Raw genomic sequence first — 22,493 nt, forward strand, 5'->3', positions numbered from 1 at the left:
GGCACATGCATGGGTAGTCGGCTGGGATGACCCCCGTTGCACTGTGTGTTCAGACAAACTTGTACTCTGCCCATCATTAAAGTCTTATGTTAATTCCGTCACAGTTCACCGCCTGTCCTGTTTTACCAATCTGCCCAGAGTGCGACGACCGACATCTGTAGCGAGGTGTGGCCGCCCAAACCCACTACGTCTGGATGTGGTTTCACCTTGGTTTCGCCACGTGTTGGAGACACTCACCACAGCACTCTTCGAACATTCGACAAGTCGTACAGTTTCCGAAATGCCCGTGCAGAGCCTCCGTGCCATCACAATCTGCCCTTGGTCACACTCAGATAGACTGCGCACCTTCCCTTTCTACAGAAGGACAGCACGCACACTGACACTACATGCACCTTGCGTGTGTCTGACTAGCAGTCATTCCTCGCCAGGTGACACTGCTGCCGCCTGGACGGGTGTATATCGATAGTAGATCGGTGGTCATAATGTTCTGGCTCGTCAGTATATGTGTCTTATTTCGTAACAAATTTGTTTCATTCATTCACGACACATGCTAATGACCACAATAATGCTCACTCTACACTTCACCCTCAAGATTGCATGTAGTACTGCGCAGTTCTGTCAGGGGTTTGTTTCTCCAGCAGTGTTAGTTGTGCGCTAGCAGCGATACACAGCGGTGTGGAAAGGCTTATTGATGAAGAGTTTTCCCATATGCAGCTGGTATATGGGTTCACTGATAGTGACCACGTGGTGTAGCGCAGTGCTCAGCACACTGGACTAGCATTCAAGAGGACGACGGCTCAAACTCGCGTCCGGCCATCCTGATTGAAGTTTTCCGTGGCTTCTCTAAATCGCTTAAGGAAAATGCCGACATGATTCCTTCGAAAGGGCACGGCTGCTTACCTTCTCCATCCTCCCCTAATTCAGACTTGTGCTCCGCCTCTAATGACCTCGTTATCGATGGGATGTTAAACGTTAATCTTTTCCTCCTCCTCCTCATCCTCATTCTTCTCCTTCTCTTCGTTCACTGATCACAGTGGATGACCGGCACAATGATACTACGCTGATCGGTTTACGAAGCGATGGCAACCCCCTCACAGTATTGTAATATTTGAGAGTTGTGTTGCTCTTTGCTTGTGTTTTACGTTTTTGGTGTTCGCATATTACAAGCTGTTCCACTGTTGTGAATGTATTTTGACAGTAACAGTGACATAAGTACGTAGGCTTCAGCGGCCGGTGTAATGATGATTAAAATTCTTCTGGGGTTCCACCGTGTCATTGTATAAAATACTTTAATTAAAAAACAGTAATAACCAATGTTTAGATCGTATGACAATGACCTAACTCAAGGCAAGACTGGTTTTCATGGATTTTTTTTTTTTTTTTTTGCGTGTTGTGTCCAAAGAGTGATTGCCTTTGGCGATTTTTTATTCTGGAATGGCAAACATTGCCTCTCACCTTTGATGATTTTCTGGGGGTGCAATAAACGCTCGAGACACCTTGTACACTACTGGCCATTAAAATTGCTACACCACGAAATATTTTCACTTCGTTGCTTATTCGCTTCCAAAGGTACTTGGACTCTATATGGGTCCTTTAGTCCTTTGAGGGTGTTGGTTAGGTAGTCGTACGAGTGATTGACAGTAACTATTTACATGTAGGATACGAATAACTAAACTTTGCCTCTCAGCTCGTTGTTGTGCGGTAGCGTTCTCGCTTTCCACGCCCGGGTTCCCGGGTTCGATTCCCGGCGGGGTCAGGAATTTTCTCTGTCTTGTGATGACTGGGTGTTGCGTGGTGTCCTTAGGTTAGTTAGGTTTAAGTAGTTCTAAGTTCTAGGGGACTGATGACCTAAGATGTTAAGTCCCATAGTGCTCAGAGCCATTTGAACGGTTTTTTTTTGTTTTTTTTTTTTTTTTTTTCCTCTCACCTTTGATGATTTTCAATAAACGCTCGAGACACCTTGTACACTACTGCCCATTAATATTGCTACACCACGAAGATGACGTGCTACAGACGCGAAATTTAACCGAAAGGAAGAAGATGCTGTGATATGCAAATGACTTGCTTTTCAGAGAATTCACACAAGGTTGGCGCCGGTGGCGACACCTACAACGTGCTGACATGAGGAAAGTTTCCAACCGATTTTTCATACACAAACAGCAGTTAACCGGTGTTGCCTGGTGAAACGTTGTTGTGATGCCTCGTGTAAGGAGGAGATGTGCGTAGCATCACGTTTCCGACTTTGATAAAGGTCGGATTGCAGCCTATCGCGATTGCGGTTTATCGTATCGCGACATTGCTCCTCGCGTTGGTCGAGATCCAATGACTGTTAGCAGAATATGGAATCGGTTGGTTCAGGAGAGTAATACGGAACGCCGTGCTGGATCCGAACGGCCTCGTATCAGTTGCAGTCGAGGTGACAGGCATCTTATCCGCATGGCTGTAATGGGTCGTGCAGTCACGTCTCGATCCCTGAGTCAACAGATGGGGGCGTTTGCAAGACAACAACCATCTGCACGAGCAGTTCGACGACGTTTGCAGCAGCATGGACTATCAGCTCGGAGAACATGGCAGCGGTTACCCTTGACGCTGCATTACAGACAGGAGCGCCTGCGATGGTGTACTCAACGACGAACCTGGGTGCACAAATGACAAAATGTCATTTTTTCGGATGAATGCAGGTTCTGTTTACAGCATCATGATGGTCGCATCCGTGTTTGGCGACATCGCGGTGGACGCACATTGGAAGAGTGTATTCGTCATCGCCATACTGGCGTATCACCTGGCGTGATGGTGTGGGGGGCCATTGGTTACACGTCTCGGTCACCTCTTGTTCGCATTGACGGCACTTTGAGCAGTGGACGTTACATTTCTGATGTGTTACGACCCGTGGCTCTACCTTTTATTCGATCCCTGCGAAACCCTACATTTCAGCAGGATAATGCACGACCGACTGTTGCAGGCCCTGTACGGCCCCTTCTGGATACAGAAAATGTTCGACTGCTGCCCTAGCCAGCACATTCTCCAGATCTCTCACCAACTGAAAACGTCTGGTCAATGGTGGCCGAGCAACTGGCTCGTCACAATACACCAGTCACTACTCTTGATGAACTGTGGTATCGTGTTTAAGCTGCATGGGCAGCTGTACCTGTACACGCCATCCAAGCTCTGTTTGACTCAGTGCCCAGGTGTATCAAGGGCCTTATTACGGCCAGAGGTGGTTGTTCTGGGTACTGATTTCTCAGGATCTATGCACCCAAATTGCGTGAAAATGTAATCAATGGTCACTTCTAGTGTAATATATTTGTCCAATGAATTCCCGTTTATCATTTGCATTTCTTCTTGGTGTAATGGCCAGTAGTGTATTTGTGTCAGTGTGGTGGTAGGGCCTAGCCTACATTCTCAAGTTGGCGGACATTTCCCCGATACTCGTCTACTTTGTGAAAAAAAAGATGCCTGGTCTTTTATCTCCTCAGCGACGTATTATATTTTTCTCCAGTCAGCTCGTGTATTTCTCTCGTCATTGCCCACCTTGGGGCTTCTGGGCTCCACTTGAAGCACTTGTTATGTAGTGGTTGCAAATTGCGTATATTAGAGTCACAAGTTGTTACCCAAGACGTCGAGCCGCACACCAGAGAGGGTTGTTCGGCTACTCTACAAAGTTTTAATTTCGTTGATGGATTTAGATTCCTGCTCCTGAAAATTGGCGTGATTTCCCTAGTCATCTTCATAGTATTCAATTCTCTATGTTGTATGTGTGGGGTAAAAGTCATCCTTTTATCCAATATCACTCCCAGATATTTCGTTGTCGTAGTCCAGGGTATTGGCTGTCCATTGATGGCAAGTCACATCCTCAGTTCCGCTGTTTCTTCGTAAACAGTTTTGCTGCAGTTTTCGTGGAGTGTAGGGTGATCTCATTGCTCTTCTCCCACTGTTCGGTGACGTCAAGTTGTCGCTAAATCCTGTTGACAAGTTTATCGGTGTTCCTTTCAGAGGTTCGGAAGGCCGTGTTATCGGCATTCAGACTGGCGGTGACGTGTTGAACGGGGGAAATGCCGACAATAGACTAATAAAACAGGCCTGGCGGTATCACCGCTGCCTGTGGGATGCCAGCTGAGACAGTTTTCAGTGATGACTTCTTCCCTTCTATTTGTAGAAATAGACGCCTGTCCTGCCGAAAGCTTTCAAACAGCTTGATGTAACAGTCGGCGAGACGGTTTTGATCGACTAGTTTGACTATAAGCTTGTCACGACGTACGCGATCGTATGCCTTTTCGATATCTACGAAAACTCCAACTGTGGTGTTTCGTCTATTCAGGCTGAGTTGTATGGATTCTGTGATCCGGAGCAGCTGAAGCTCCGCCGATAACCGTGGCTGGAAGCCAAACTGTTCGTGGTAGATAGTCTTCGAGACGCTGTAGCAGCTCACATTCCAGTATTTTGCCGAGTGTGGGCAACAGACTAATCGGTCGGTAGCTGTCTGGCAACGTTGGGTTTTTTTCCTCTTTTTGTAACAGAGATTGTCTTTACTGTCTTCCAGTCTGCAGGGAATTAGCCTTTGGTAAGCAACTGTTGATAATTCGAGTAAAGAGAACGATGGCCTTTCTCGGAAGATGCTTAAGATCGGCACTGATCACAGAGTCCTTGTCAGGCGTCGAGTTGTTCGTCTTCCTGACGAGTTTTTTAACTTCAGAGGGAGTGCTAAGAACGGACCTCTGTTGTATGGGGAGTTGGCGAAAGTCGGCGATTCGTTGCCGGATACGGTCCTCTTCCCTTGCGTCCTGTGCATCCTATGGGGCGGAGCTGTCATGTGGTGTTTGTATACGTCGGCATACAATTCAGCTAAACCAAGCGAGTCGTATATGAGGCCATCTGGGCCGCATATTGTTCTCTTTGGTGGTTTCGGTTGACGTAGTGCCCTGACAAGTTGCCATTGTTCCCTAGTCTGGAGAAACATTTCGTCCACCTTTTTTTCCCAGAGGTTTTGCCGCCATTCTTCAGTTCGGCGGCGTACCTCCCGGGGCAAACGGTGCATCAGCCGTCTATCTCCTGGATGTTTATATCGTTTCCATCGTTTTCTGTGATTATTCCGGCGATGCTTGATTTCGTTAAGATGAGGAGGGAATGTTTCAAGTTGACAATCGTGACGAAAGATATCAGTTGCTGCACGTCTTGTTGCCCGTTGGATTTCGGCTGTCAAGGTTCCCACAGCAATATAAATTTCCGGAATTGTAGGGACTGCTTGGGTTGGTCGGACATTATTGTTAAGGTAAGTGGCAAAGAGGTCCCAGTTAACAGCTCTGGAGCTTGGAGGTGGGATTGGGAGGCCGCCACCCTCGAGAAGTCCGAGAACTGGTAGATGATCAGATGAAAGGTCGTGGATTATCTTGAGCTGTAGTTTTGCAGCAGTGTTTTTAACAATCGCTATATCGAGAACGTCAGCCTCCTGGACGGCGAACTTAGGGATGCGTGTCGGCTCCCGTGGCCCATAGACGGTGAGTTTAAAGTTGTTCTCTAGATCGTTGAGCAGCTGTCCCTATCGGTTGGTCCTGCTTGAGCGCCAAGCCCCGTGTCTGGAGTTGTTCTCCTCCCAGAAAGACATTACTGAATCGGTCGAAGACAGCATGAAGATCTCTGGCGACCATCTGTTTCTTGGGGATAAGATACGCCGCCACCAGAGTTATGTTGCCTGTTGCCGTGAAGATTGTAACCGCTGTGGCTTCCAGTGATTCCATGGGCGGTAGATCCTTCTGATGATGTCGTGCGGTGTTTTGGACGAACACTGCAGTTCCGCCACCTCGTTGTCCAACCCATTTCGTCCTGTAACGATGCATGTTGCGTGATTTGAAACTAGCCATCACCGTCAGGTGCGTTTCCCATATCAGAACTATGTCTAACCTGTGCCGACTAACAAATTCGTTCAGTTCAGTTTGTCTACGTCTTGCTCATTGGCATTCCAAATGCAGATTCGGAGGTGTCTTGTTCTGCAGCCGCTATCCTTTCCTTAGCGACAAACGCCTTGATTATCCCCTTCACCAGCGTGAGGATTCCTGTCAGTTTTTGTTGAAGTTACTCAAGTAGGGCTGCGATGTCCGATATGACTGGTGTCAAGGTGCCTTGGCTGGCTGTAGTGGAAGCAGATGTTGCAGGTTGGTCTGTCCTAGGCAACAGTATGTCTGCATAGGATCGTGAAATCCGTCGTCTTGGCATCTTCTGTAGGGTAGCTGGTTTTTTAGGCTGTCAGGGTGGCTGTTGTACTGGTGCCTAACAGTCAATCTTGGACGATCTTCACCGTCGGTTTCTTGGCCTGCTGTTACGGTTGGACCTTATTTCTCCGGAGGAGTGTCTGGTATTTTTCGCAGCCGCGCCATGAGACGCAGTGGTCTATGCCACAGTTAGCACATTTTACTTTGGAGGTGCAGGGCAGGCTGCAGTTCTTGGTTCGATGGTCTCCAGTGCACTTAACGCAGCGCGGTGGTAACCGGTAATAATTTGCCGTACGCTCGAAGCGTTGACAGTTTTTGCACTGTGTCGGCCCAGCATTGGACCGATAATTTTCAACGCGCACTGCCGTGTAGAGAAGGTAACGGATGTCGTAGATTTTATGGCTGTCTTTTGCCTTAGGAAGGCTGACACTATAGGTGGGCAGCCTAACTAAGTCACCACTGACTTGATCTCCTCCTCTGCTTTTATACTGATTTAACCTGGCGTGGGGGAATCCATTTTCACTTAATGCTTCCTGGAAATGACGCTCTGTGACCTGTGCAAGCAGTCGTTTGATCACCACCTTAAATTCCTTTTCCTCCGGTGGTTGATGTGTGAAGTGTGGCAAGTCGCAGGTCTCAAAAAATTTGAGAGCGTTTCTTTGATCCTCAAAGGACTCTAAATTGTATTTTATCCGATCCTTCTGGAAGATGGTCTTCAGGGATCCGGAGAGTTGTTGTTGTAACGCGTTATTGAGTTCCACATACTGGCCAGTATAATAAATCGTCACTGGTGGAACACGTTTTTGTTTTGCTGCGTCATATGCAGCAGCGGCTTGTTGTTCCGTCGTCCCTAGTTCGCGGTTCGGTGTCTGAGTGGAGTCGTCCTTGTTGTTATCTCTGGGCGGTAATAGGTGGGAACCTATTGGTAGTCTCAGTCATCTCAGCTCATCGTTTCTGAGGCTTCGCGTCTTCTTGCGAGTTTCTTCGATAGTGCCGTTTGTGTAGCACCAGGGCGAAATCATCCGTTTCCGCAAAGATGCTGTCTCTTTCCAATGGTTCTTTGTCCATCAGTTCGATGTTCTCGCCGAATTTCAGCGGTGTTGTCACTTCCTGTTCCATGTCAAGTTCGTTGTGAAAGACGCTACCGCGCAGAGCGTACGAGTTTTATTCGTACGTAAAGTTTCAATTTTACGTGGCGCCAACGGCTTCCGCGAGCGCTCTTGTTTACCGGTAGAAGCTGTTGTTGGCATCAGTTGTGTGTGTTGTTCTCTCGTCGCCGCAGCGCCAGGCGGTTGCACAGCTCCGCCCAAGTGAAACACTGAATTCTCATAAACCAATTCAATAACCTCTGTCGTCTCCCTCCAATGCCCATCTGCAGGTGTCGAAGTTGTCATAGGTGGAGTGGCCGATGTGGCCGGTGGCGGGGCAAACCTCGCCAGTCAGCGATCGACCCCCTCCTGCGCGCTCGCTGCGCGGTTTGCTCGCGTGATGTCGCGCTGTCGACCTGCCTTTCATGGTGCAAATGTGCCTCTCTTTATTGAAGACAGTCGGTGTCAACACGTCATATTTGTGAAACTTTATTGATCCTAGAATATAAGACGAAAGAGAGAGGGTAGGGAAGAAGTTATTCGTGGGCTAGACGGCTTGTCAGTGATTGGTGAGAGTCTACAAACCAGCGCTTTGTTTCTGGTGGGCACGTTTTCTTACTGACGTGCGTGGAAATACATTGACAGTCCCCCTATAGCTGTTTGTTTAGGCTGTCGTGTCCGTGTCCGGGAAGGCTTTTGCCCCACGACCTCTCGCGGCCAATTGGACAGGGATAGGCGGCAGCCAGGACGCCATCCTCTCTACTGATGTTGTCAGGCTGCTAAATAATTTCAATCGCTTCTCGAATTCTGCGTTGGCGCGTCCACGACTCTTTCGCCAGCACTCGGGCTTCCTGGAAAAGACGCTTCGTGGACGCTGGCAATGGAGATGTGAAAAGCACAAAGATGACTGGGTGTTGTGTGATGTCCATAGGTTAGTTAGGTTTAAGTAGTTCTAAGTTCTAGGGGACTGATGACCATAGATGTTAAGTCCCATAGTGCTCAGAGCCATTTGAACCATTTTGAAAAGCACAAACACAAGTCAATACATTTATAGACTCATCTTTCCCTGATAAAGAGAAGGCAGCATTCAGCAGTTTCAGCTGGTTTAAATTACTTGGTTACACAGTTGCATAAAATTACTGTACATGACTTTGCACTTAAGTAAATAACGTAGGGTGTGCTTGTAATGTGAGTCCCTGAATTTGCTGGATACCTAACCATTGAAATAGAAGTCGTGCGAAAACGAGCTCTTCTAAGTAGTTCGTAATTTAAATTTAAAGCACAGCAACAGAAATATGTTGGGCTGGTGTACTTCAATCAAAACGTTTCATAGTAGAATTAAGTTTTAAAGACGTTTAAGAAAAACTGCAACGTAAGTCATTATTTTATTATGAAGACACCATTCAGTTTCGATCTTTGTAGTGCCAGACAAGTATTTGCATGTCCCATTTTTCGTGCAAAGACGTTATTAAATGAAGGGAGAGGGGTGAAACTGTGCCAAAACACGGAGTTACTCCTAATTATGTAAATATGATAGTGTGTCATAAATTAGTACTGATTTAAATTTTCCGTGCTTAAGAATAAAATTATGTATTAAATGCAGAGTGAAAATAGTGTAATGCAAAATGGACATGAAAGTACTTGTTTTGTGTTTTGATGAGCGTTCGTAGTTCCGCTGCATAGTGTTTTTTTTTTTATTGCAACGTATTATAAAATTATGTGGTGATAAATGTGTGTAAAATTATATAATGTATTTAGGTTTAAGTATTTAAATCTTATAAAATTGTAAACGAATTGTGGCCATGTTTGGGAATTATTTTCATTAATGTAGTGTCACGTGACCCGACTCAGGATTGGGGATATGAGCGTGAAAGTGGGTTTTTTGGTCGTTGTACGTTGTGGTGGTAAGTTCGGAGCGGCAAAGTGCCGCGAGTGTAAGCATGGACGCCAGTGTATGCGAATAAACTGTGAAGGAACAACGTGAAAGTGTATAGGTGCGAGACAATAAACCATGTGTAGCAGTTGCATCGATTATCATTGATTCAGATCGGATTTATTTATGAACTTTAATTGCATGGCCACAAAGTTAGAAGTGTTTTTTTAATAAATAATTTTCAATCTGAACTTGTATAAAGCACTCCGTCATCAGGCCACAAGTGGCCCATCGGGACCATCCGACCGCCGTGTCATCCTCAGATGAGAATGCGGCTAGGAGGGGCGTGTGGTCAACACATCGCTCTCCCGGTCGTTACGATGGTTTTCTTTGACCGGAGCCGCTACTATTCGGTCGAGTAGCTCCTCAATTGGCATCACGAGGCTGAGTGCACCCCGAAAACTGGCAACAGCACATGGCGGCCTGGATGGTCACCCATCCAAGTGCCGGCCATGCCCGACAGCGCTTAACTTCGGTGATCTGACGGGAACCGGTGTATCCACTGCGGTAAGGCCGTTGCCTGAACTTGTATAATGCACCTGATTTTTCGCACGGTTGTAGTATAGACAATTGTGTATTCAATTCACTACTGTTCAAAGGCTACCCAATATATGACTCAGTATAGGGGCGCAAATGCAACCGTTCACTACCAACCCCCTTTGCAGATGAGCGACGTGAAGAATAGGTGGTGAATGAGCCCGAGTACAGTTGCAACGCGCCAACGCAAAATTTGAGAGGTGACTTAAACTATTAAGCAGCCCGACAGCATCAATAGAGAAGGCGGCTACAAACTTACAGCGTTCTGGCTGCCGGCTATCCCAGTCCAATGGGCCGCGACCTTTCACGGGGCAGAAGTCTCACCGGGCACGAACGGGACAGTCTAAACAAACAGCTACAGAGTGTATTTCCGCGCACACCAGGAAGAAATCATGCCCATCAGAAACCAAGCGCTGATTTTCAGCCTGTCGCACATCAGTGATACGCTGGCGAGGCTACGAATAGTTTCTTCCCTAACACTCCCTTTCATTATGACTAGCCTATTACATAGGGTATTCGGAAATTCCCGTTACAGACTTCTAGGACTTATAGAGAGGAGTGAGTGCATAATATTTTGAACAGGAACCCATGTCCGGTAATGTACCATTTCCGTGATACAGCCATTTGAATACATGTTTGCTCGGTAGGTATGCGACAGGGTAGTCGTGGAGGCGGGTGGTTACGTCGTATTGACTGATGTCATTTGAGGTCCGTCCTACCTCTCTGACCTAGTTCGTCCCTCATTCACGAGTCTCTGAGAGCTGGAGCAACATGGTTGAGTACACGTTTGCAGAATACAACGACGTGACCTTTTGAATGGCGAAGCTCGCGGTAATGGATAAACTGCTCGTCGCCTTTATCAAGAGCGTTCTCCAAAACGTCCGACCTCATCGCAAACCCTTTCCGCCACAATTACGCAACGGCATCGAGAGAGGGTACCTTTACCGTCAGCAGGTGTGACTGTGGTGCGCCAAGGAGACACAGCACACCCGAATTGGAAAAGGCCATACTGAATCACGTTGAAGAGAACCCATCAACGAGTACGTGAGCAATTTCTTTGATCTGTTAATGGGTGGAATTCTAAAACAAGTGATGCATTGGGTCACACCTAATCAATTACTTGTAAAAGTGGTCGCGTCACCAACATTATTTCAAATGGTTATGGCACGGAAACGGTACGTTTTCGGACGTGCGTTCCACTACAGAATCTTACGTAGACACTTTCCTCTACAAATTCTAAAAGTTTGTAACGGGAATTTCCGAACAACCTGTGTTCTAGGACTAATAAAGTTTCTCAAATATGACCTACCTAAGCCGATCGTCTGCAATAGATAGAGGCACCTTTCCTCCAGCGAAACCAGTCTTACCCTGAGAAAGGCCGTTGCAATAGTGTCGAAACGTTGGTTTTACAGTTTATAGTTAAACTATTTTATGCAATGACGCGGTACAACACCCAGAAGAATTTCAGTCAACAGAAACAATGATAATAGGCGTAACAAACAAGGAGGGACGGAAGGAAGACAGTGTAAAATTTAACGTCCCGTCGACATTGAGGTCGTTTGATTACAGGCTTGGTTTGCTTCAGGGAGGGGAAGGAAGTTGGCTGACCCCCTTCGAAGAACCATTGTTTGTGGTGATTTAGGTAAATAACGGAAAATATAAATCTGGATCGTCTGACGTGGATTGGAACCGTCTCCCAAATGGGTGTCCAGTGTGCTAAGCACCTGGTTCGGTGGTAGTTAACGTCCTGAGTACAATATAATTACATTATAACTCTGTAAAGACTCACGGGAGACAACGGATCACGCAGACCAAAATGCTGACAAAATATTCCTTCACAACTTCCGCAATTTTGTCAGTCGTGTTAGGGTTCACGTAGTGTTTCACATGTGCCAGTATCTAAATGTCAAGTGTCACTAACGATCAATTCAAGAATGTTTCCATTACACATATGTTACATGGTGATATAAAAATGTGAATAAAATTTGAGACAGTCCAGTAAATGCTTTTGGCGTTATAAACAACAAAGATGTTAAATCAGTTTATTTATAATGAATTAATCAAAAAGCTTCGTACCTGCAACCGTACCAAATAGCTATTGAAATATTGTAAGTCGTAGCCTGTCGTAGGATTGACACCGAAATAATATTAGTGTATAGCGATTTCCAGGAATTTAATGAACCTGAATAACTCATGCTTAACCGTAGACCACTAAAGAGGGAAAATGTTACATTGTTACTAAACCATCGTAAATTTTAATACTCCATATTTTATTCCAAGGAAGTCATAATATATAGTTTATGCACTAGTTAATTACAATTATAAGGTATCAAATGGTAGGTCACGTACAAAATGCCTTGTTTTACACTGTATACTGACAACACCAGATAGGCGGGAACCGTGAAATGGTAACAACTGCAGTCACACATTTATGAGGTTTTAGAAATCGAGGGTTAAAAAGTATGTTACAGGCTTTAGAGGGACAGTAAAGCCGTTATTATGTTATTGCTGAACGATGCATTTCATTTGGAAAGGGCTGGCCGTGGTGGCCGTGCGGTTCTAGGCGCTGGAGTCCGGATCCGCGGGACTGCTACGGTCGCAGGTTCGAATCCTGCCTCGGGCATGGATGTGTGCGATGTCCTTAGGTTAGTTAGGTTTAAGTTGTTCTAAGTTCTAGGGGACTGATGACCTAAGATATTAAGTCCCATAGTGCCCAGAGCCATTTGAACCATTTGGAAAGGTCACATTCTAAATAGGTGAGACTTCTGCCGCTACCACTGATTCAAACATGTTACATACCGTGTGCAGCATCTTAAATGGGTTTACGTAAAGGAGCTCTCTAGCAAATTCATGGAAAATAACAAATTCATTGTTAAATATAGAGGTTAAAACTCCAACAGCCTAGATCGCTAAATATAATTTTATTTCTGATGACCTGTTTTGGCAAGTCTAAGTTGTCATCTTCGGGTTATATGCAAATACGACTCAATACATCTCAATACATCTCCATCATACGCACGCTAATCCTGTCAAGACGCATTACGTCATTCCAGGAACATACAGCCAATGATGCATCACAATGTCAGTAATAAAACAGGATTTAAATAAAATATTATGCATGTTGCACCGACTGCACAAGCTCATGTTCACGCAACAGATGAAAGACACGATCCGATTATATGCAACTTAGGTTTGCCGAAACCGCTAATCAGAAATTAAATTACAAATAGCGATCCTGGCTGCTGAAGGTTTTACTTCTATATTTCACGTTATTCTAGATCTCCCCCCCCCCCCCACCCCCGCCCCCACCCACCCACATTCGAACGATGTCAAGCATATGTAAGATTCATTGTTGCTGGGGTTCGACCCACGGCCGCCAGTGCTGCACGATCGCACCGCGGTGGACATTTTAAGCTTAGGCAGGAGGTGCACATGCTTCAAGGCCAAATAATGCAGTTGGCCCGGAGTTGGTGTCTGGCTCGCTATTGATTTCGGACTGCAGGCGTCTGGGACTGGCTGCAGCTAGCGAATATAGGCCACGGCTCTCCTACTGTCCGGATACGCTCAATTGCTCAACTCATCAATCGCCACTTCAGTTTTATACTGCGACGACACTGGGTCTCGCGCATAGCTGGCGACGTTTAATACAGATTAATACTTCCTATTTCCACTATAAGAGATTTTTATGAAAAATTCGAATGGTAGTCCAATGGATACCGGAGGAAAGGTGCGATACATTACCCAAAAATAATTTCTGGAATGCCCGATTCCGACAACTGAGAGATGAAGTGTGTAAAATCGGTGTATACGCTTTTATACAGAAAAAAAATTAAGAAAAAAACCGTGACCACTGCACACAACTGTAAGTTTTCCTATATGTACGTACTGCGAGGGAAGGAAACCTCAAACGAAATACCAGTAGGCAATCTCTTGCTCTTACTTTCTATTAAGAATTATATCTCTTAAGGTTATTCCGTGTCTCATCTTCAAAACTTGTTCAAGCTCGTAACGTGTAGCTTAAGCACCGTCGGGTGCTAACCACATGTTCCGCATGCCCACATTTCAAACAGCTATTTCTCCACTGTAATTATCTATTTTGTTGACTCCAGGCTCCGCACCCTCCATGTGTTTTGAGATGAATATAGCACATGTTCCACCTCGGCTCCTCAATATCGACTTAATTATGTTCACATTGCGACTAGTTCAGGTCGTTGGCCATTCCCAGACAGTACATAAGGCATATTAATGATTAATGTAAACATATGAGGTATGAGATAAGCACATGTCATCCACAGCTTATCAGTATGTTTTTCTTCTGATACCAGTGTGGTAAAAATTTAGTCTTTCAGCTTGTGTATTAATATAATCAGCGTATCAAGGCTGGCGGAGCCGCCGTGCTGTCCAGACAGACGCACACAAAATACCAGAAAGGCATTACTGTGCATTCCTGGTGCAATATGGTTATATCAGTCTTCAGTATCCATACATTTTACAAATTAAAGTCTCTCGACGCTTCTTTCAGTCTGTATGTGAAGGTTAATCTCAGCAAATATTGTAGGGATTTTGATACGTTTTCACTAACAGATAACAGAAGATTTTTGCACATAATTTGTTACCTCTACCACTGACGAGTCGTCCGGCCGTGGATACTTTGTGCTACCCGAGAGAAGCTGGGGCAGGTTGCTAGCAATGTATATAGAAACGGAATAAATATTGGTCAAATGCATAAAGTTATGTTTTATTAACACCAATATACTTGAATTTACATTGAGCAAGCAGTAAAGGAAACCAGAGAGACATTTGGAGAGGCAATTAAGGTTCTGGAAGAACACGCAAAACCTTTGAGGATTCCCGGTGGAATTTTGTTAATGTCAAGAGACGGCAAAGAATTTGCAAGGCCGATTGAAAGGAATGGACAGCGTCTTGGTGTGAGGTTATAAGATGGATATCAGCAAAAGTGAAACAAAAGTAATGGAATGTAGTCGAATTAAAGCAGATGACGTAGAGGGGATTAGATTGGGAAAAGAGATATTAAAAGTAGTAGACAATTTTTGTTATTTGGGCAACAAAATAACATGATGACCGAATAGACTGTATATTAAATGCTTTGTGGCAATATCAAGAAATGTGTTTATGAAAAAGAGAAATTGTTTGACGTGGAATATAAGTTAAGTATTAAGAAGTATTTTTCGAAAATATTTGCCTGAATTGTAGCATTGTACGGAAGTGAAACATTTACGATAAATAATGCAAACAAGAAGAGAATAGAAGTTTTTGAAAATTGGATGCTACTGAATAACCCTGAAGACTAGATGGATAGGTAGGATAACTAGTGAGTAGGTACCGAATCGAATTTAGTAGAAATCAATTTTGTAGCATAACTTGGCTGAAAAGAAGGCATCGCTTGGTAGGCCACATCCTGAGTCATCAAGAAGTCGCCAGTTTGTCGTTGGAGGGAAGTGTAGGAGTAAAAATGTAGAGGAAAACAAAGGTCTGACTACAGTAAGCGGGTTCAAATGGATGCCGGTTGCAGTATTTGCTCAGAGAAGAACAGACTTTCACGGGACAGACGAAGGTGCAAATCCACCTTCGGACTGAAGGCCATAACAACAACACGATTTTATTCCCACATAATTTCAGAAATTGTTACGAACAACCAACGTGTAATCGCAACTTCTGATGTCAGCAATAAGGAAGACTCATCAGAACGTATTGCACTCGATCCTGCACCAACTGCAACAGATTCACAGAGGTCACAAAAGTCATGAGATACCTCCTACTGTCGTGTCGGACCTCATTTTGCCCGCCGTAGTGCAGCAGCTAGACGTGGCACTGACTCAACAAGTCGTTGGAAGTCCCCTGTAGGAAAATTGAACCATGCTGCCTCTATAGTCGTCCAAAATTGCGAAAGTGCTGCCGGTGCAGGATTTTGTTAACGAACTGACCTCTCGATTATGTCCCATACATGTCCCATGGGATTCATCTCGGGCGATCTGGGTGGCGAAATCATTCGTTCGAACTGTCCAGAATATTCTTCAAATTACAACAATTGTCGGCCATAAAAATTCAGTCATTGTTTGGGAACATGACGTCCATGAATGGCTGCAAATGGTCTTCAGGCAGCCGAACAGAACCATTTCCAGCCAATGATTGGTTCAATAGGACAAGCAGACCCAGTCCATTCCATGTAAAAACAGCCCACAGTATTATGCAGCCATCACCAGCTTGCACAGTGCTTTGTTGATAACTGGGATTCATGGCTTTGTGGTGTCTGCACCACACTCAAACCCCACTATCTGCTCTTACCAACTGAAATCGGGACTCATCTGACCAGGCCACGATTCTTCAGTCGTCTAGGGTCCAGCCGGTATAGCCACGAGCCCAGGAGAGGCGCTCCGGGCGATGTCATGCTGTTAGGCGTTAGCAAAGGCATTCGCGTCGGTTGTGTACTTCCATAGCCCATTAACGCAAAATTTCGCCGCCCTGTCCTAACGAATACGTTCATCGTACGTCCCACATTGATTTCTGCGGTTATTTCATGCAGTATTGCTTCTCTGCTAACAGTGACAATTCTACGCAAACGCCTCTGCTCTCGGTCGTTAAGCGAAGGACATTGGCCACTGTGTTGGAGGTAATGTCTGAAATTTGGTATTCTGGCACACTTTTGACACTGTGGATCTCGGTACGTTGAACTCCTAAATGATTTCCGAAATGGAATAGCCCATGCGTCTGGCTCCAACTGCCATTTCGCTTTCAAAGTCTGTTAAATCCCGTCGTGCGGCCATAATCACGTCGGAAACCTTTTCACGTGAATCACTTGAGTGCAAATGAGAGCTCTGCCAATACACTGCCCTTTCATGCCTTGTGTACGTGACATTGTCTCCATTTGTATGTGTCCGTATCGCTATCCCATGACTCCTGTCACCTTAGTGTACACAAACATCATCTTATTCATCCCGCAAAGAAACTATGCACAGATGCGGTGGACGTTCAGCATGTACTACATCGTATTCAGAGACTTATAAGCGCTATAGATGTTAGTAATTTTCATATAGAATATAGAAGGGACATCTAGATTAAATACTGCAGTGTATTGTCCCACAGTCCGCTGATTCAAGACTCGTAGGGAAAAGATGGAAGATGGCTGTTAAACGAAGAAATCATTAGAGGATGAGCCCTGGTTGAAATCAGCCAGGAATAGGGAAGAAAAATCATCCGTATCCATGTCAAAGAAACCATCTCGGCGTTCACCTTAAGTAAATGACGAAACGACGGATTGCTGTATAGCGAGTCTGAATCCCGTTTCTCCTACATATGATTCCAATCTCGTTACCATTGCTCCACCTCGTTCCGTCATAAACTCAAAAATAAAAACTTTTTAGTTTCGTTTATTTGACGAGCAGCTCAAGACCTGTCCTAGGTCCAATCCAAATCTATATACATATATAAATAGAGTGCCCGTTTGTTCGTTCGTTTGTAATTCATACGTATCTACAGTTTAATTTCAGTCTTGATGAGAACTGGCACACTTTACCTTCAAGACAAGAGGAAGATCACTGTCTACATAAGATTTCGTAATCTGACTTGAAACATGTATGTATGTAATATATAACGGGGAAAGGTTGTCCCAAAAAAAACTCTTTTAAGTTATTTGCGATTTACTACAAATTATTACATTTAGATGAAACAATGAAGAAGATTAATGAAAAATTAAATGCCTAACAAACTAAACATAACGTGATAAACTGAATTTAATTCCTATTGTGAGAATAAATTATAGCCGGCCGCTGTGGCCGAGCGGTTCTAGGCGCTTCAGTCTGGAACCGCGCGACCGCTACGGTCGCAAGTTAGAATCCTGCCTCGGGCATGGATGTGTGTGATGTCCTTAGGTTACTTAGGTTTAAGTAGTTCTAGGTTCTAGGGGACTGATGGCCTCAGATGTTAAGTCCCATAGTGCTCAGAGCCTTTTGAACCATTTTTTGAATAAATTACAGAGGCGATAACCGCCTTGCATGTAATACTACCAAACGTCATTAAAATGCGAGACGAGCGAAAGCTCGAGAATGTGACAGAAACATAACTGTAAATTCTTATTTATTGATTAGTTACCGTTGTTAAATATGTAACGGAACAAGGCAAGCTGTCGTAGGTGAAGGCGTATTCATTCCTCGCATTCTGTTGATAGCCAGTGATTTAAGTATACCTTTTGATTTAAAAGCGATCGCAGTTTCCTAAGTGGCTTGCATTCGCTGTGAGTACCAACAAGGCACATCGCCAATCACTTTGTGTGGCAGATATTAAACATCCCGGGCCGCGCCGTGCGCTGCAGTCAGCGTTTTATTAGCTTTCCGTACCTCAGTCGGTGAAAGCGGAACCCTTACAGGATCACTTTGTCGTCTGTCTGTCTGTATGTCTGCCTGACTGTTAAAAACCCTTTTTTTCTGGAATCAAGTTGAAATTTATCGTCACATATTCAAGTCTACGGTCCCATGATGGTGTAAAACATTGAAGCTTCTAATTTAATGCAATCAATCGTGAATTTGTGCAAAAAGAAAAGTTTGACAATATGAACAAAGGAAAAAATCCAACAATTGTAAATTTATAATTATATCATACGAAAAAAAATTGTCATTTGTTATCAGGCAGACTGTCTGGCCGTCTTTCTGTACCTCCGTCTGTTAAGATTACTTTTTCTCTGGAACGAGAACGGTATCAAGTTTAAATTTATGTCTCACACTAAGATCTATAGACTCTTGGCAGCGTAATAAACGTAAGCTTCTAAGTCAATGCAACGAAAAGATATGGCCATTTTGTGTTTTTACGTTGATACTTATTAGTTGGTTGGTTGGTTGATTTGGGGGAGGGGACCAAACAGCGAGGTCGTCGGATTAGGGGAGGATGGGGAAGGAAGTCGACGGTGCCCTTTCAAAGAAACCATCCCGGCATTTGCCTGAAGCGATTTAGGAACATCACGGAAAACCTAAGTCAGGATGGCGGGACTTTCGTTTGAACCATCGTCCTCCCGAATGCGAGTCCAGTATGCTAGCCGCTATGCACCTGACTCAGTATTTTTGTTTTGTTTTTATTTTCTTTTGGGCTCAAAAAACTACGAATGTCATACGTGCCCACCTGGCTCGGTACTCGTTGGCGTAGAATCATGAAATTTGGCAAGAAGCAAGGTTTCTCAGTATAACCGCAGGAAAAAATCCGAAAACTGTAAATTTGTAATTGTATCATACGAAAAAATGTTTGTTTTGTCATTTGTCATCTGACGTCAGACTTGAAATGAAAACAGTCAGCAGTTCTGCATTCGCCGGCCGCGGTGGTCTCGCGGTTCTAGGCGCGCAGTCCGGAACCGTGCGACTGCTACGGTCGTAGTTCTAAGTTCTAGGGGACTGATGATCACAGCTGTTAAGTCCCATAGTGCTCAGAGCCATTTGAACCATTTGAAGTTCTGCATTCAGGCTGGCTGGGTAGCAGTGGCAAAAGACAAACATATGGCAAGGGATGATTTCATTTTTCCGTCACCATTCTAGCCCATCCAAGGTAGAGACATATCTCTGATGACATCGTCGTCCACGCGATGTTAAACCGAAACCTTACTTTTCTGTGCGTGGCTAACTTCATACTGGCCTCGATTCATGTCTGTTGTCAGCTTAATACAACAAGATTGTTTGCTTATGCTGCTCTTATGCGGCCTAGCAAGGAGGCCAGCGCTCTTATTCAACTGGCATCGGTAAGATGTACGACCTTCACGTGGGATTTCATTCCGTCTCGCCTGAGTACGTGAGGGCCAGGTAAGACGCAACAACTTCGCCGCGCCCGAGTACGCCCGCGCACCTGCGGTGCTTCACTCGTGAACCCCGGCGCACCGCACAGCGGCACCATGAAGCCAGTGGACTGCTTGCTGCGTAGCTTACAGCCACTTGAGAACTTTCTTCAGTACATCCACATGTCTAGCACACTCCCAAACCGTCACGCACTAAACTCTACTTGTAAACATACGTAGGGACTTGAGAAAGTAATACACATCATCCCATGCTAAGACCATACTGCAAGGAGAGTGGCGCGTTGTCAGGAAACAGTACATGTTCCGCGTGTCCTGTAGACGCAGTTCTGCTGCAGTATGGATAGTAGGTTATTAGTGTGCGACTGAAACGGCACGGCAACTGGTAACGTGCTCCAGAGATGAAGTAGGTTGGACAGTACGATTCTTTTGGGCAAAACGTCTACGTTGCACACAGATCCATCGTGAAATTCTAGTTGTTTATGCATCAAATGCAATGTTGCGTCCAGTCAAAGTGAAATTGTGCCAACAATTTGACCAGGACCGCACTGATGTGCCTGATGCTGGTCGAGAAGTCCAGATCGCCGGCCGGAGTGGCCGAGCGGTTCTAGGCGCTATAGTCTGGAAACGCGCGACCGCTGCGGTCGCAGGTTCGAATCCTGCCTCGGGCATGGATGTGTGTGATGTCCTTAGGTTAGTTAGGTTTAAATAGTTCTAAGTTCTAGGGGACTGATGACCTCAGAAGTTAAGTCCCATAGAGCTCAGAGCCATTTGAACCAAGTCCAGATCTTGCACCATGCGGTTTTTATCTTTTCAGCAAGCTGAAAGAAGAATCTGAGGGGAAAGAGATTTTCCAGTGATGACGTTCACACAGCGCTTCTTGAACGGCTCCTTGTGGAAGAAACAGATTTCGATCGCCGAGAAATCTAACGATTAGTAGAACGTTCTGACCGTTGTTTGCATAGACCTGGTGACTATGTTGAAAAATAGTGTTACTTATCTGTGTCACTTTAAAGTAAAGTGTAGCATTCGATAAAAGTTACTTGGCCTGCCAAAACAATGTATAGCCTTTTAAAGTCCCGTCGTACTTCTCCTTCTTCTTGTTGAAATGTTTCTGCTTATGCAGGTCGTTCAAAAAAATGGTTCAAATGGCTCTGAGTACAGAACTTAGAACTAATTAAACCTAACTAACCTAAGGACATCATACACATCCATCCCCGAGGCGGGATTCGAACCTGCGACCGTAGCGGTCGCTCGGTTCCAGACTGTAACGCCTAGAACCGCACAGCCACTCCGGCCGGCGCAGGTCGTTCACAGAGCCTCTTCTAAGATTCTCTTTTCTTCCATAGTCTATCATTTAGAATCTCCTCCCATTGCAATCTTCTTCAGTTCAGATCATCCATCATCCGGTCTCCCCAACTTGTACGTTATCTTCCAATTGGTCTTCGTCCAGATTCAATCCATTCTAGGACTTTTCTCGGAAGTCTTTCTCGTCTCGTTCTTTTAATGTGGCCAAACAATTAAAGCTTATTTCTCTTAGTTTATTTTAGGGGCTTGATCTGCAGGATGTTTCGTATCTCCCGCGAGTCCAACCCTCGTCCACGTCATGTGACTTTGAAATTTGTGGTAAGGTCTTATGGGACCAAACTGCTGAGGTCATCGGTCCCTAAGCCTACACACTACTTAATCTAACTTAAAGTAACTTACACTATGGACAACACCCACACCCACGCCCGAGGGAGGACTCGAAGCTCCGACGGGGGGAGCCGCACGGACCGTGACAACGCGTCACAGACCGCGCGGCTACCCCGCGTAGCGTCATGGGAGACGGGCAATGGCGTGAAGTAGGTGATTACCTGAAGGGGCGAAGTATAGTGTGCACTGTGTGTGCCCCGAGACAGCTATGGTAGCAGTGAAGGCCGTACAGGAACCCCGAAAAGCGACGGCCAAATGGGCTCTGGTGAAGCTACGATAGGCCTAGCAAGTCAGTAGTGGATAACCCATTTGCTTTCAACAGTCAAATAAACCTCTCGTGCTAATGAGACAAAACATGAAAATCTGGATTAACAGCGCGTTCGATCTCCTATGGACCGCAATATGATAGTGATTTTGCATGGCATGGATTCGATAAGTTATTGGTAGGTTCTTAGAGGTATGAGACACTACATGTCTACGTACAGGCCACGCAATTCCCACAAATTAAGAGCCGGTGATTTGCGGGCGCGGAGCTGGCTCTAGAAAGCATACCAGATGTGTTCCAACGGTTCATATCAGGCGAATGTGGTTCACGAGACAATAACGTACCATGTTCCTCAAGCCACTGTAGGGCTTTTCTGGCCTTGTGACACGGACAGTTATCCTGTAAGAAGGTGCCAGCGCCGTAGGGGAAAGACATCAAGCATGAAGGCATGGAGGTGATCAACAATATTGTTCATCTAGTCCACAGATGTGCTGGTTTCAGTTACTACCAAAGGTCTGATAAAAGGCCATGTGAATGTTCCCCATAACATCATACTGCCTCCTCCGTGGCGTTGTGCACGTTTCGAGTAGCCATTCGGTTGAATGATAGCGTTCCTGGACAGGAACATCAATCTGGTGTAACAAGAAACATAATTTATTCGACCAGGCTACTCGTTGACACTGTCCTATCTTGATGATCCTGTGCCCACGTAATTAACGATTTCGTTGTGTCATCGTGGGAACGCTTAAGGATGTCCTGCTGCGGAGCCCCGTGTTTAACAGTGGGTGGTGAAAAGTGTACTCTGAAACACTTGTGCCTGTGCTAGCATTGTACTCTATTCTTCATATCTGCCACAGATCGCCGCATATGCAGCTTTACAGAACGGGCAAACCTACAATTTCCACGTTCTGTGATAAGCATAGACGTGCATTACCTAGTCGTCTACTCGTGGTTCCACTGTCCTTCAACCTCTTTCCATACA

General features: G+C 45.2%; 1 protein-coding gene and 1 pseudogene across 1 annotated transcript in view; one reads left to right on the top strand and one right to left on the bottom strand.

The window, feature by feature from the left end:
* Positions 1-22,493, top strand: part of LOC126471039 (uncharacterized) — a 384,177-nt gene that overhangs the window by 95,356 nt on the left and 266,328 nt on the right. The gene's annotated exons all lie outside the window — the stretch shown is intronic.
* On the bottom strand, positions 9,631-9,748 carry LOC126472010 (5S ribosomal RNA; annotated as a pseudogene).

This window comes from Schistocerca serialis, chromosome 3 (genome assembly GCF_023864345.2).
Source record: "Schistocerca serialis cubense isolate TAMUIC-IGC-003099 chromosome 3, iqSchSeri2.2, whole genome shotgun sequence".
In the NCBI taxonomy this organism is placed as follows: Eukaryota; Metazoa; Arthropoda; class Insecta; order Orthoptera; family Acrididae; genus Schistocerca; species Schistocerca serialis.